This window comes from Pristiophorus japonicus, chromosome 13 (assembly GCF_044704955.1).
Source record: "Pristiophorus japonicus isolate sPriJap1 chromosome 13, sPriJap1.hap1, whole genome shotgun sequence".
NCBI classification, from domain to species: domain Eukaryota; kingdom Metazoa; phylum Chordata; class Chondrichthyes; family Pristiophoridae; genus Pristiophorus; species Pristiophorus japonicus.
In genome coordinates this window covers 101,810,857-101,816,856 of record NC_091989.1, presented here as the reverse complement: position 1 = coordinate 101,816,856, position 6,000 = coordinate 101,810,857, and positions in this window count along the sequence as shown.

Here is a 6,000-nt window from a genome sequence, read left to right as displayed (position 1 = left end):
ACAATCACCGAGGATGTAATCAATCATGTTGGATAGAACCCTTTTAGTGCTGTGGTAGGGACGGAAAACCAATTGGAGAGATTCAACCATGGAGTTGTGAGAAAGACAGGCAAAAACTATGCAGGCAACAACACATTCAAGAAACTTGGAGAGGAAAGGGAGGTTGGAGTTGAAACGGTAGTTTGCAATGACGGAGGATTCACGGGTGGGTTTATTGAGGAGCGGTTGATGATGACAGTTTCGAAAGCAAGAGAGACATAACGTGAGGAGCGGAGACCATTTACAATGTCAGCGAGCATGGGGCCCAGCAAAGAAAGTTGGGTGGTCAGGGGTTTAGTGGGAATAATGTCAAGGGAGCTGTAGAGGAGTCAAATGGGCAAGGTGAGCTTGGGGCATGAAGGGAAAATTGGAGATAAACTGGAGAAAGACACAGGTTCATACTTAGGGTGAAAGGAGTCCTGGCTTTCTGGGCGAATGGAGGAGGACGGGGGAAGCAGCAGATGCAGGTAAGCAGATGGTCTCAATCTTTCTGATAAAGAAGTCCAGGAGCTCATCACACTCTTGTTAGAAGTGAGGGTGGAGGGGGTCGGGGAGCATGAAGGGTTTGAGGAGAAGGTTGGGAGTGGAGAAAAGAAGCTGGTTATCTTTGTTCTCCTGGATGACCCTGGAATAGTGTGTGGTTTTGGAGGAGGAGAAGTAGAGGCTACTCCTCGCCCTTTCTGAACTTACCTCTTCACCTCCTTATTCCCAGCCTCCAGTCACTGGTCACACTCTCCTCAATACCTTCCAGCTTCTCCTACACGTCTGCTCCAACCGCAACTACATTTACCAGCTCTTCTTCCAATTCATGCCTGGAGGACTGCACATTTGTTTAATATTACTCATTGGAGTTTAGAAGAATGAGAGATGATCTTATTGAAACATATAAGATACTGAGGGGGCCTGACAAAGTAGATGCAGAGAGAATGTTTCCCCTCATGGGGGAATCTTGAACTAGGGCCATAGTTTCAGAATAAGGGGTTGCCCATTTAGAACTGAGATGAGGAGGAATTTCTTCTCTCAGAGGGTCGTAAATCTGTGGAATTCTCTGCCCCAGAGAGCTGTGGAGGCTGGGTCACCGAATATACTTAAGGTGGAGATAGACAGATTTTTGAGCGGTAAGGGATTGAAGGGTGATGGGGGACAGGCAGGGAAGTGGAGCTGAGCCCAGGTTCAGATCAGCCATGATCTTATTAAATGGCGGAGCAGGCTCTAGGGGCCAGGTGGCCTACTCCTGCTCCTTTTCAGCAGTGAGAAAAGGACCAAGTGAGAGCAAAGGAATAAAGAAATGACTGGGAAGAAGAGAGGGTGGAAGTCACTTTTTTTCACTCATCAGTGTCTTTGTTATCTCTAGACCCTGCTCTCCTGTCTGGCCTCCCATCTTCCACCCGGCATAAACTGGAACTCATCCAAATCTCCGCTGCCTGTATCCGAACAAACACCAAGTCCCATTCACCCATCATCCCTGTGTTCACTGACTAACATTGGCTCCCAGTCTGACAATGTCTCAATTTAAAAATTCTCATCCTTGTTTTCAAATCCCTCAATGGCCTTGCCCATCGCTATCTCTATAAAATCTTTCAGTTATACACCCCTCCTAGATCTCTGTTCTCCTTTAATTTTGGCCTCTTGCACATTACAGATCTTAATCGCTTCACTATTGGCAGCTAAGTGTTCAGCTGACTTGGCCCTAGGCTCTGGAATTCCCTCCCTAAGCCTCTTTGCCTCTCTAATTCTCTCTCCTCCTTTAAGACTCTCCATAAAACCTACCGTTTCAACCAAGCATTTGGCCACCTGTCCCAGTATCTCCTTCTGTGGTTCGGGGTCAAATTTTGTTTGATAATGCTCCTTGAAGCACATTGGGACATTTTAAAGGTGCTATATAAATGCAAGTTGTTGTTGTTGCTTCAGCTGTTTACAAAGTCTGAAAGATCTTGGTGTTCACCAGCCTGCCACCTTGCCCACCTTCATGAGAACTGCAAATGCGGCAGGAGTCAGGCAGTCTGTAGCTGTGAGGAAAACCGCAGCCTCCAATTAAATAATTCATTGGATTATCTTTGATTCCTCGGAGGCATGCAGTTAGGCAGGTACTTATTCTAAAAATTGCTCCAAGTGCAACCATAGTTAAGATGCCGTTGGTTGCTCTCTGCACTGCTTCAACACTTTTTTCAGGAAGGAATGCTACAATATGATAGGCTGAGATGTCCGATATTTTTATAACTAATAAACAGAAGTATTTAAAGAAAATGACCCAGTGTTTTTTTCTCCTGGGTTATAATAATAACATAATAAGAAATAGGAGTGGGAGTAGGCCATTTGGATCCTCGAGCCTGCTCCACCATTCAATAAGATCATGACTGATCTGATCTTGGCCTCAACTCCACTTCCCTGCCCGCTCCCCATAACCCTTGACTCGCTTATCACTCAAAAATCTGTCTAACTCCATCTTAAATATATTCAATGACCCAGCCTGCACAGCTCTCTGGGGAAGAGAATTCCAAAGATTCACAACCCTGTGAGAGAAAAGAACTCCTCCTCATTTCTGTTTTAAATGGGTGACCCTTATTGTGAAATGATGCCCCGAGTTCTAGATTTTCCCATGAGGTTGCTCACAGCGGTGTCCTGGAGATGAGTCTTTAGTTCCTGGAGACTCCAGAGCAATCCTGGAGAGTTGGAAACCTTGTAGATGTTGATTTTAATTTCCTAAAACGTGCCTAAACATTGCTTACTTAAAGATAATTACACCGAAGCAGAAAATCGCAGCAAGAGACTCACAAAATAATATCTGATTTATTATATAAACTCAATCAAAACATTAAAAGTGTTGAATCTTTAGAAATTAATTTCAATAATTTTGAACAGCATCTCTTTGAAAACATTACATGATTTAAAAAACCACACAGCCCTTTTCACTGACTTAAAATGGAAACAGTCAAAACAGAAAACTAGAGTTCACAGTGATGTCCCCCAGGCGTTGGTATCAGGACCACTGCACTTTTTGATTTATATTAATGACCAGGACTTGGCTGTACATGGTATAATTTCAAACTCTGTGGATGACAAGAAACTCAGAAACATAGAAAGCATTGAAGAGGGCAGTAATAGCCCTCAGGAAGACATAGTTAGATAGGTGAAATGGGTAGACGCAAGGCAGATGAAATTTAATCCAGAGAAGAGTGAAGTGATTCATTTTGGTAGGAAGAATGAGGAGAGGCAATACTTAACTGTATCATTTCAAAGGGGGTGAAGGAACATGTGTGGGAAGTGCATCCGCCTGCAGCACCTGACAGACTGCATAGCAGCATTGGATCTGAGGGTGGATTTACTCTGGAGCATCCATAATGCTGAGGATGTCATGAATAGCATGTTTTGCAAGTTGGCCACACCGCAGGTAAAGGGTACACAGCCAGATAGGGGATGGGTGACCAACAGGAAGAGCAGTGGAAGGAAGATAGTGCAGGGGTCCCCTGCGATCATCACCCTGCAAAACAGATACACCGCTTTGGGTACTGTTGAGGGGGATGACTCATCAGGGGCGAGCAGCAGCAGCCAAGTTCATGGCACCATGGGTGGCTCTGCTGCACAGGAAGGCAGGAAAAAGAGTGGGAGAGCTATAGGGTAGGAGATTCTATTGTAAGGGGAATAGATAGATGTTTCTGCGACCGCCATGGAGACTCCAGGATGGTATGTTGCCTCCCTGGTGCAAGGGTCAAGGATGTCTCGGAATGGGTGCAAGGCATTTTGAAGGGGGAGGGTGAACAGCCAGTTGTCATGGTGCATATAGGTACCAACGATATATGCAAAAAACGGGAAATTGGAATCGGTTCTGGGGGAGGTGGGACCAGTACAAACCAGACGGTCTGCACCTGGACAGGACCGGAACCAATGTCCTAGGTGGAGTGTTTGCAAGTGCTGTTGGGGAGGGGTTAAACTAATAGTGCAGGGGGGTGGTAACCTATACAAAGAGACAGAGGGAAGTAGAATGGGGGCGGAAGCAAAAGATAGAAAAAAGAAAAGTAAAATCGGAGGGCAGTGAAACCTAAGGCAAAAAGAAAAAGGGGCCACATTACAGCAAAATTCTAAAGGGGCAAAGTTTGTTAAAAAGACAAGCCTGAAGGCTCTATGCCTCAATGTGAGGAGTATTCGGAATAAGGTGGATGAATTAAATGCGCAGTTAGCAGTTAATGGGTATGATATAATTGGCATCACGGAGACTTGGCTCCAGGGTGACCAAGCCTGGGAACTCAACATCCAGGGGTATTCAACATTTAGGAAGGATAGACAGAAAGGAAAAGGAGGTAGGGTGGCATTGCTGGTTAAAGAGGAAATTAATGCAATAGTAAGGAAGGACATTAGCTTGGATGATGTGGAATCGGTATGGGTGGAGTTACGGAATACCAAAGGAAGCGCCAGTGGGAGTTACATACAAACCACCAAACAGTAGTAGTGAGGTTGGGGACAGCATCAAACAAAAAATTAGGAATGCGTGCAATAAAGGTACAGCAGTTATCATGGGCAACTTTAATCTACATATTGATTGGGCTAACCAAACTGGTAGCAATGCGGTGGAGGAGGATTTCTTGGAGTGTATTCAGGATGGTTTTCGAGACCAATATGTCGAGGAACCAATTTGAGGGCTGGCCATCCTAGACTGGGTGATGTGTAATGAGAAAGGGCTAATTAGCAATCTTGTTGTGCGAGGCCCCTTGGGGAAGAGTGACCATAATATGATAGAATTCTTTACTAAAATGGAGAGCGACACAGTTGATTCAGAGACGAGGGTCCTGAACTTAAGGAAAGGTAACTTCGATGGTATGAGACGTGAATTAGCTAGAATAGACTTGTGAGTGATGTTTAAAGGGTTGATGGTGGATAGGCAATGGCAAACATTTAAAGATTACATGGATGAACTTCAACAATTGCACATCCCTGTCTGGAATAAAAATAAAATGGGGAAGGTGGATCAACTGCGGCTAACAAGGGAAATTAAGAATAGTGTTAAATCCAAGGAAGTGGTATATAAATTGGCCAGAAAAAGCAGCAAACCTGAGGCCTGGAAGAATTTTATAATATAGCAGAGGAGGACAAAACGTTTAATTAGGAGGGGGGAAATAGAGTATGAGAGGACGCTTGCTGGGAATATAAAAACTGACTGCAAAAGCTTCTATAGATATGTGAAGAGAAAAAGATTAGTGAAAACAAACGTAGGTCCCTTGCAGTTAGATTCTAATAGGGAACCAAGAAATGGCAGACCAGTTCAACAAATACTTTGGTTCTGTCTTCACAAAGGAAGACACAAATAACCTTCCGGAAATCCAAGGGGACCGAGGGTCTAGTTAGTAGGAGGAACTGAAGGAAATCCTTGTTAGGTGGGAAATTGTGTTAGGGAAATTGATGGGATTGAATTTCGATAAATCCACGGGGCCTGATGCTCTGCATCCCAGAGTACTTCAGGAAGTGGCCCGAGAAATAGTGGATGCATTGGTGATCATTTTCCAACAGCCTTTCGACTCTGGATCAGTTCCTCTGGACTGGAGGGTAGCTAATGTAATACCACTTTTTAAGAAAGGAGGGAGAGAGAAAATGGGTAATTATAGACCGGTTAGCCAGACATCAATAGTGGAGAAAATGTTGGAATCAAGTATTAAAGATGAAATAGCAGCACATTTGGAAAGCAGTGACGGAATCGGTCCAAGTCAGCATGGATTTATGAAAGGGAAATCCTGCTTGACAAATCTTTTGGAATTTTTTGAGGATGTAACTGGTAGAGTGGACAAGGGAGAACCAGTGGATGTGGTGTATTTGGACTTTCAAAAGGCTTTTGACAAGGTCCCACACAAGAGAGTGGTGTGCAAAATTAAAGCACGTGGTTTTGGGGGATGTGTACTGATGTGGATAGAGAACTTGTTGGCAGACAGGAAGCAGAGAGTCGGGATAAACGGGTCCTTTACAGAATGGCAG